Raw genomic sequence first — 9,282 nt, 5'->3', positions numbered from 1 at the left:
TCGCAGTGGCAGGAAGGGGGCAGAGCTGGGGGTGGTGCCAGGTCGTTGCTGGCTACACAAGGAAAAACCACACCGCTCCATTATGTATTTCCCAAGGTTATAGCTGAATACAGGATTTGGAATGACTTCAGGAAATATTTTGTTTCCAAACAGACTCCATATACCAAATGATGGTGCTAATATGCTCCCCCTGAACCCTCCCCCATGACTCCAGGATCCCAGCATCTTCCTAATTTGTAGGGTAGTTCTCCTCCCAGGCTCGTGCGAAGGCGGGAAGCACCACATAGCCCCATTTCCCGCACGGGAGAACTGAGGCCCAGAGAGGCTGAGTGATGTGCCCAAGGACACTCGGAAGTCTGTGGCAGAGCAAAGCATGTTTATGCCTCCCCCGTCCCGGGTCTGGCCTGCTCCTGGGTCACTGGGTGGTGCAGGGGCGGGAGCTTGGGGGAAGGGGCAATGTGAGGGCAGAGGAGGGGTGTATTGGGGAGGGGCAGTGCGGGAGTGGGGATTCGGGGGAAGGGGCAGAGTGAGGGTGGGGCATTGGAGGAAGGGACAGGTGATGTGAGGCAGGGACCTCGGGGGCAGGGGCAGCGTGAGGGCAGGACCTCAGGGGCAGGGGCAGGGCTTTGGGGGAACGGGCAGAGCGAGGGGGGGCTCGGGGATGAGGAGGGTTAATTCAGTTCAGTGGCAGCTTTGTCTGTGGGTGACACTGTTACTGCAGGGGGTGTTCAAAGCCGGGCTCGCCCGAGGGAGGAGGAAGGGGATGGCTGGGGAGGGACAGCGGGAGTGAGGGGCGCTGACCAGTAGCCGGGTACAAGGCTCCTCAGACATGCACAGAAACCAGCTCACCCCCGAGGGCGGGGGGTTAAAGCCCCAGCAAACAAGGGGCGCTGGGACCATCCCCGCGGTGCAGACACAGGTGTAAAGTCACCGGACGGAGACAGACCCGGCACTCACCTGCCCCGCACAGACCTGCCCCCCCCCCCGCCAGGTTTGGGGGGCGGGAGCTTCGGCGGCCCCGGTCCTCGCCCCTCCCCCCGCCCCACTCAGCTGCGCTGTGCCGGGGGCGAAGCAGCGGCACGTTCCTACGGGGCAGGTCAATACACTGCACGGGGTGGGGAGAGGTGTCAGGTGGACCCAGGGACCCGCCCTTCCCTGGGCTCGAGGACGGGGCGCCCGGGCAGGCTGGGAGTTGTAGTTCCTGGCTCTTCTCAGAGCGGCAGGGACGGCCTGGTTGCTCAGACAACGCTCCTCCCAGTGCACACTGGGTAGTGTAGTTCTCCTCTGGCAGGCGGCCTCTAGTGGGGGAGGGGCCCTATCCCGTCACTTCGCCGTGCCCCTCCCCGCTCCCTGATTGGCGGAGAGAGCGCGGGACAGAGACTCGGCGCGAGGTGTAATGCCCCGCTTCCCTCGCCCCGCGGCTTCGCCGCCCCCCCCCCCGCCCCGCCCCGGGCGCGCGGCGGCCGTTGGGATTCGTACCCCGCCCGCGGGCTGGGGGGGCCCCCGACCCTGGGACCCGCGCGTGGGGGGGGGTTTCGTGGCTCAGTCCCCGCGGGCGGCACCAGTGGGACTCCGCCCGGCGCTGCTGGGGGCTCGGCCGGGGGCGCGGGCAGCCGGCGGCGGGGCGGGCAGGTCCGAGGAGCGCTGAGGCGGGACGGTGAGTGGCGGCTCCGCACGGGCTGGGGCTCAGACCCCAGTGCCAGGCGCCAGGCCCAGCCCTGCCGCGCCCCTGCCCCGGGAGCCGGGCTGGGGCGGGGGGGTCATAGGGCAGAGGCAGCGCGGAGTGAAAGGGCTTCACACACACCCCCCGCGGGGCCTGGGAGGCAGCAGCAGGTGGGGCAGGGGCTGAGCTGCCGGGGAGCAGCCCCTCGAGCGGCGGCCTGGGGCCGCGGGGCCGGGCGAGGTCCCGTCCCGTGTGCGCAGGGACCGAGGGGCAGAGTCAAGCTGTGCGTTGTCCGGCAGTTCTGGGGCTGCAGCCTCTTCGCGCCCACGGGCCCTTTGTGACCCTCAGAGCAGCCCCGGATCTGCCGTGGCCCCTCCCCGAGGCCATGCCATGCTCACGCCGGCCCCCTCCTTCCCCCGCCCTCACTCACTGTCACCAGGCCGGGGGGCGGGGGGCAGGCTCTGGGCTGGATTAACATGGGGGCAAATAAAATCAGGACATGCCTCTGTGGGGAGGGGGTTTCAGTTGTTGCTAAAGGTGGGGGAAGCCCTCAGTCTCTGTCTGATTGTGTGTGTCTCTCTCTCTCCTCAGGAGATTGGCGTTGAGTTTCCTGGGTGAGACGCTGCTGATTCAGAAAAGGATTAGACATTTATATGGACCATATCATCCAAACTTCGCTGGTATACAAAATGTAGAAGGGATATAAATCCTTATGCTTCAGGATATAAGCCTACCACCAACTGATAGGGGTCAGGAAGAAACTTCTCCTATGGGCAGGTTAATCCATAATTGTTTGATATTGTGTTTCTCAGACTTTCCTCTGAGGCAGCTGGGCCTGTGACTTGCCCTGAAAAATAGATCATTGGTGGGCCTTTATATTATGGGGCTGATCATTTTTTGTTTTATGGTAGTGTTTAGATGTGCCAACCAAAATTCAGGGTCCCATTACAAAAACATAGTAAGAGATTGTCCTGTGCCTCAAATACAATCTAAACAAATAGACAAGATAGGCAAACAGTAGGATAAAGTATTATTAACCTCCATTTATAGATGGGGAACTGAGGCAGAGATGAAGGACCAGATTTTCAAAGATATTTAGGTGCTTAAGATGCAAACAGATGCTTAAAGGTGTTTTTGAAAATTGCACCAGCAGATTAGGTGCATAACACCCACTGATTTCAATAGGAGTTAGGCGCCAAACCTAACTTAAGCATGACTGGTCTATTTCCCATTCCAATTTTCACCAAAACCAATACGGTTCTGCTCACTGATGCCTAGAATATTCCTGGAATTTTGGAATTGCTTGGATGTGGTGTTCACAAGTTCATGTTACAAGCAGAGAAATGCTATCAAGTAGAGTGAAGAACTCACATTACTCAGTAAACAAGTTTTCAAATGTTTTCCTCATACAGATCACTTCTTCAGATAAAGAATATTTCTTCTCCCAACCCGCCCTGCCTCACACCTACAGTACCCCACAGCAACAAGAGAGCTTAGTGACATGAAAAGGTAATTTTAGGACAGGATTAAGGGCATGGGTGCAAACCAAGTGGTTTAAAAGTGGTGGGTGCAGTCAGTCATTACATGATGATGTACACAGTCTGTGACATCACACTCCATTGCCAATGAAACAATAGTGACATCTCGTGCAGAGAAGTGTAAACAAGAAGCAGGCAGCATTATCTTCTGCAGATATAAACAACTTCTTTGTCTGAGTGATTGGCTGAATAAGATATTATATTACGCCCATAACATCACAGGCCATAGGTGGTCAAAACACCTGACTTTATGGTCACCGCTGTGGTGATGGCACTTCCATATCACTGCTACCTGATGGCCATAGATGGTCAGACCTTTTGGGATTTTTCCTTATATGCATATTCAGAGCCACAAGTAACAGGTGACCCATCTCAGGCGAGTAATAAAGAGATTGTGTGACACACCAGCCAGCCTCTGCCTATAAAAAGGCTGGAGCTGCCAGCAGGGCCAGCTTTAGGCCAATTCAACCAATCCCTGAATCGGGCCCCGCCCTAGAGGGCCCTGTGCCCAAGCCCCAGTACAGTGTACTGGCAAGAGCCGGTGCGCTGTACCGGGGTGGCCCGGCTGTAGGGATATTAAAGAAGGTTTATATTAAACATGGTTTATAAAAGAAATGATTTATTAATTTATTGTTAATTAATACTTTATAACTTAAGGTTTATGTTAGAAGTAAATTTGTGATTCCCAACATTTAGCCTCTAACCTGCAAGCCACCAGCTGTATCTGTGTGAAGCCTGCTCAAAGAGATACTTGGTATAAAACTTGTTAAGCTCAAAGAAATACTTTGTATAAAACTTGTTAAACATTAATTATCTCTAAGTAAGCCAAAACAGTAGCTGTTATAGTGTATAAATAGAGATCCCCACCCTCTGTAAGTTTTCATCTCACTTTATCTTTGCTTGTTAAAAGACAGGAGGGTCACATAAATTGGTAACACCCTAAAGGTAAAAAGACAGTGAACTAGATGTAATTAAGATAGAGAATGTATGTGAATGCATGCCTAGTTTAAACAATGAATGAATGGTTCAGGAGTTACCAGCCTGAAGAATTCAGTGTCTGCTGAAGAAGGTGTCAAGTGGGATCAACCAGATGACCCCCAGTACCTCAAAGGAAGGAAAAACAAGCATCTGACAGAATGGAGCCAGCCACCTGCTGATTGATTTAGCAACAGCAAAATGAAGCAACTCTCATGGACTGACATAGGAATAAATTCCTATCAAACTGGACTCTAAAGACTGAGGACTTTGAGGGCTTGGCTACACTTACAAATTTGCAGCGCTGCAGCAGGGTGTGAAAACACACCCTCTCCAGCGCTGCAAATTGCGGCGCTGCAAAGCGCCAGTGTGGTCAAAGCCCCAGCGCTGGGAGCGCGGCTCCCAGTGCTGTCCGTTATTCCCCACAGGGAGGTGGAGTATGGACAGCGCAGGGAGAGCTTTCTCCCAGCGCTGGTGCTTTGACTACACTTAGCGCTTCAAAGCGCTGCCACAGCAGCGCTACCGCGGCAGCGCTTTGAAGTGCTAAGTGTAGCCACAGCCTGAGTCTATGGTTCTGCTGCCAGCCTCCAGGAGCATCAAATGCATCTGACACAGACTTGGCTCGATCCTCATGACCAAGATACCTGGCCAGTAACTTGGCATGAGCAATGTCTAGGCTGGTAACTATAACATCTGTACAGAACCTGAATGAATGATTGTGTGAATGAATATATGTGTGTGTGTGTATAAGGAATAAGTAGTGATAGAAATAAGTAGTAAAACAATGTTGTTTACTGTTGTCTTTTGTTTTGTTATGGTATTTACAATAAATGTGGCATCCTTGCCTTATCCTCTTAATTAGATCCTGTTGGTTTTATTATATTGGTATAACACGGCTTCCCGGGCGGGGGTATTTAAAGGGCCTGGGGAGCTCTGGGGAAGTGGGGCAGCTTTGGCGGCTATTTAAAGGGCTGGGGCGGTAGAAGCAGGGAGCCCTGGGCCCTTTAAATAGCCCCTGAGCCCGGGCTGCTGCTGCTACCCTGGTGGGGGAGGGAGGAAGAGGGGCAACCACCGTACAGGGTGGGCTGCACCCCCTGTCCGCAGCCAGCCCCTGTCCGCAGCCAGCCCCTGCCTGCACCAGCCCTGCCTGACCGGCCCGTCTCCAGCCAGCCCCGCATTCCCTGCCCTGCCTCCAGCCCCGGTCTCCAGCCAGCCCCGCACTCCCTGCCCTCAGCCAGCCTGTCTCCTGCCCGCCCCTGCCGCACACCCTGTCCTGCCCGCACCAGCCCTGCACCCGTTGCCCTGCCTGCAGCCAGACCCTACCTCCAGTCAGCCCCTGCCCTGCCTCCAGCCAGCCCCATGTCCACTGATGCCCTGCAGTTCCCAGGGCAGTAACCCTGCACACCTGCTTCAGTGAGGGGAGCAGGAGCAGCTGGGACCCACACATGTGGGTGACCAGACGGCAAGTGTGAAAAATCAGGACAGGGCGTGGGGCGTAATAGGAGCCTATATAAGAAAAAGCCCCAAATATTGGGACTGTCCCTATAAAATGGGGACATCTGGTCACCTTAGCTGGAACATTTTTACAGTTCTTGGTAATAGCAACACATTAGTTACAAAAATTACCATTAGCGATAACAACAAATTCATTGCAAGGGTCCACCTACAATCATTTTTGTCATCATGCCACACCTTTGGCTCAATACCATTGGGGTTTGCGCCTTTTAGGGTTAACCCGTGCATAGGCGGCAGGTTATATACACCTGCGGTGCCCGGGCTCCAGGAATATTCAGGGGCCGGGTGCCCTGCTCCAGCAATATTTGGAGCTGGGTCTCTCCCTCGGCCCTGCCTGAATCGGGCCCCGGCCCTTACCCTGAGCCTCTCCAAAGCCCCAAACCCTCCGCCCCAGCCAGAGCCCTCATCCCCCTGCACCCTAATCCTCAGCCTGAGCCGGAGCCCTCATCCCCCCGCACCCTAATCCTCAACCCCAGCCAGAGCCCTCATCCCCCCACACCCTAATCCTGAGCCCCAACCCTCATCCCCTGCACCTAATCCTCAGCCCCATCCCGGAGCGCCCCTGCAGCATGAACTCCTCATCCTCAGCCCCAAACCTCATCCCCCTGCACCCTTATCCTCTGACCCAGTCCTGAGCCCCCCCACATCATGAATCCCTCATCCTCAGCTCCACAGCCCTCACCCCTGTACTCCCTCCTATCCCCAAACTCCCTTCCCAGAAGGTGCACCCCCCCTTCCCACACACCCCTTCCCAACCCCAAACTCCGTCCCAAAGCCTGCACCCTTCACCCCCACCAGCACACCCACCCCCAGCCCCAGCCCAGAGCCAGCACCCAGCACCCAAACTCCATCCCAAAGCCTGCACCCTGGACCCTAATCCCCAGCCCAGGATCTGCACCCCAGACCTCCCCCGCCGAGACCCCTCTCAGAGCCTTAGGCAGGTGGGGGCAGAGTTGGGGGGCGGGTTCTGAGCACCACCAAAATTTCTACAGACTTGCCACCCATGAACCTGTGGCTTCCCTTTGCAAACTTCCTCCTTGTTCTGAAGGATCAAACCCTGATTTTTCTTGCTTAACAGAATTTACTGGCTGATGGGGTGGGCTCTCTTTGCTAACAGCCATTAGCAAGTCTTCTCCCTGCCAGCCAAGTAATTTGCATCAACACAGAAGCACAGACTGCTCACTTAAAGAATCAGAATGGAGACATTCCTGTTCCAACACCATTGTCTTCCCAACCAGCTGGCCAAACACAGCCACTTGCTTATAGAGCTGCTCAACTTTCTTAACAGCCCTTACTCCATCTGAGACCTTTTCAAAGCTATCCACACGGGCTCTTTCAAAAGGAAAGTGGGTGGATTTTTACATATCTTCCTAACCAGTCTTTAAAGGGTTAAGTCAGTCTGTGAGTTAATTAACTCTTTCTGGCCCTGTCGCCTTCAATTGAGAGATTATATTACACCTATAACGTCACAGGCCATATATGGTCAAAACAGCCGTGGCCAGGCTGGGACCGGGCTGGGCCTGGGGTACTCAGCTGGGGCCAGGCAGGGGCGGACGAAGCCAGGCCGAAGGAGCCGCTCAGTCGGGAACGGACTGGAGGAGCCACTCGGCTGGGCTGGGCTGGGCCTTGCCATGCCTCCCTGGAGCCCTCCTCACACTCCTTTCCCTGGTCCAGCCTTTGTTCCAGCTCAGGTGGTAGCTAGTGGATTTCTCACGATGGCTGCCCCATTTGTTCCCTTCCACTCAGATACAGATACAAAAGTGATACATTTATACAAATAGGATGACCACACTCAGTAGATTATAAGCCTTGTAATGATACCTTACAAGAGACCTTTTGCATGAAGCATACTGCAGTTACATTATATTCACACTCATTAGCATATTTTTATAAACTCCTATAGAATGGAACATGACAACAGCAAAGACGACGACAGTGGAGACACCTCTGAAGAAATGCCCTAGAGCCCTTGGGCCGTCACGCTTCAGGAATGTGCGTGAGGTGCTAGGAGACCTGGAGATGGGGGGTGTCCTGCTGGCCGTAGGTGAGTGTTGTGAACACCCAGTTGCTAGGCTGAATTTATCCATTCCTGGCAATAAAACATTGTCTTGTTTTCACAGCCACTTTCGGTCTCCTGGCTTCTACCCTCTACCCTACTGGCAGGGCATTGTGCAGCACCCTTTCCAGCCCACCTGGGTGGAGGAGATTGAGGAAGAGCATCTGCCATCCAGCTCCATCTCATCTAGAGCAAGTGAGTGGAGGTCTCCAGAGCCATCGCCAGTGGGGTGGGAATGGCCCAGCAATAGGGCTCCCAGCCTTTCCCTTGCAGGAGATTGTTCCCAACGTCGAGAGTCTTTCGGGAGGGCAGAACCTGCCAGGTGCTGAACACCCACAATGGCAAGCAGTGAAATCAGTGGGAACTGAGGGCGACTCCTCCCTCCTGGGATTGGCACCGTGTGAACGAACTTTCATTTAGGACTATCCGGGTTCCGCTCTTTCTCTGGCCTGGGAGGGAGCGGGGTCTACTGGGGTGGAGGGAGCGGCTTGTCCAAACTAACGGAGAGCCCCATTGCTCTGAAAGAATGAGACTCTCCCAGTTTCACAGGGCCCTAGTGGGTGAGGGGGAACATTGGGAGCAGCCTGTGCTGTGAGCTGCTGCCAGTGCGTGTGGACGGCAGCCCCCCTGCCCTGGGGTGGGGTATGTGGGGAGGAGGAATTGCCTCAGCAGAGGGGACGTAGGCAGGGGAGCAGGCAGGCCCATTAATGAGAGGCTGCCTTGAGCCCAGACTCATGGCTGCTCCCCACTCAGTTCCAGGATGGAGCGGTGGAAGCGGATGCTGAGGAGGAAGGCTGGGCAGGTGGCTCTGGAGCCAGTAGGGAGCAGTGTCCGTCTTGCCCAGGAGGAGAGTGGCCCCTCTGTCCCCGCGGGCGAGGAAGAGGCCAGTGGGCAGGCAAAGTGGAGAAGCTCCCTGACCTTCTGGAGGAAGAGGAAAAGACCAGCTCCCTTAGCAGGCCCTGAGGCACCTTCTGGTCCCAAATGGAGATGGCCCCGGGTGATGCTATGTAGGAGGGACCCAGGCGAGGGCAGGAGCCGGGCAAGGTGGCTCTGCGGCTTCCTTTCCAGGAAGCAGAGGAGCCAGGAGCCCAGGGCCCAGCAGGAGCTATCCACCAGCCTGGCCACCGAGGAGCCCCCAGCCAGCCGAGCAGGAGCTGGGCGGCTCCGGCATGGGGACCGGCAGCTCTGCCTACTCCTGAGGGGCCAGCACCTCCTCTGTGGGGTCTGACAGCCCTGAGGCTGAAGGCTCCCTCTGTGCAGGTGAGGGGAGACCCAGGGGACAGGGGGAAGGATGGGGGCAGTAGGGGACTAATAACACCCTGTACCCATTGGGTCACCAAGACGCCAGGACTGAGACATGGGAGCCCCACTAACACCAGTGGAGGTGGCACAGCTGCACCCTGTAGCAGGGGATGCTGGGCAGAGTCCGGGGAGCTCCAGCCTCCCCTGATGAGGTTGGGGGGGGGGCTGACAGCCACGGGGCCCTGAGGCTGATGGGCCTGAGGGTGTCTCTGGGAGGGGCAGGGTGCGGCCCT

At 56.0% G+C, this 9,282-nt stretch overlaps 1 long non-coding RNA gene across 1 annotated transcript; it reads left to right on the top strand.

The window, feature by feature from the left end:
* Positions 1-3,113: 3,113 nt before the first annotated feature.
* Positions 3,114-7,871, top strand: LOC120393157. Its single transcript, XR_005591933.1, has 3 exons — positions 3,114-3,172; positions 7,595-7,735; positions 7,812-7,871. It is a non-coding gene; the product is annotated as an uncharacterized LOC120393157 (long non-coding RNA).
* The last annotated feature ends 1,411 nt before the right edge of the window (positions 7,872-9,282 follow it).

Source organism: Mauremys reevesii, unplaced genomic scaffold (genome assembly GCF_016161935.1).
Source record: "Mauremys reevesii isolate NIE-2019 unplaced genomic scaffold, ASM1616193v1 Contig156, whole genome shotgun sequence".
Classification (NCBI taxonomy): Eukaryota; Metazoa; Chordata; order Testudines; family Geoemydidae; genus Mauremys; species Mauremys reevesii.
Note: the sequence above shows the minus strand (reverse complement) of the source record. Positions and strands in the feature narration are given on the sequence as shown.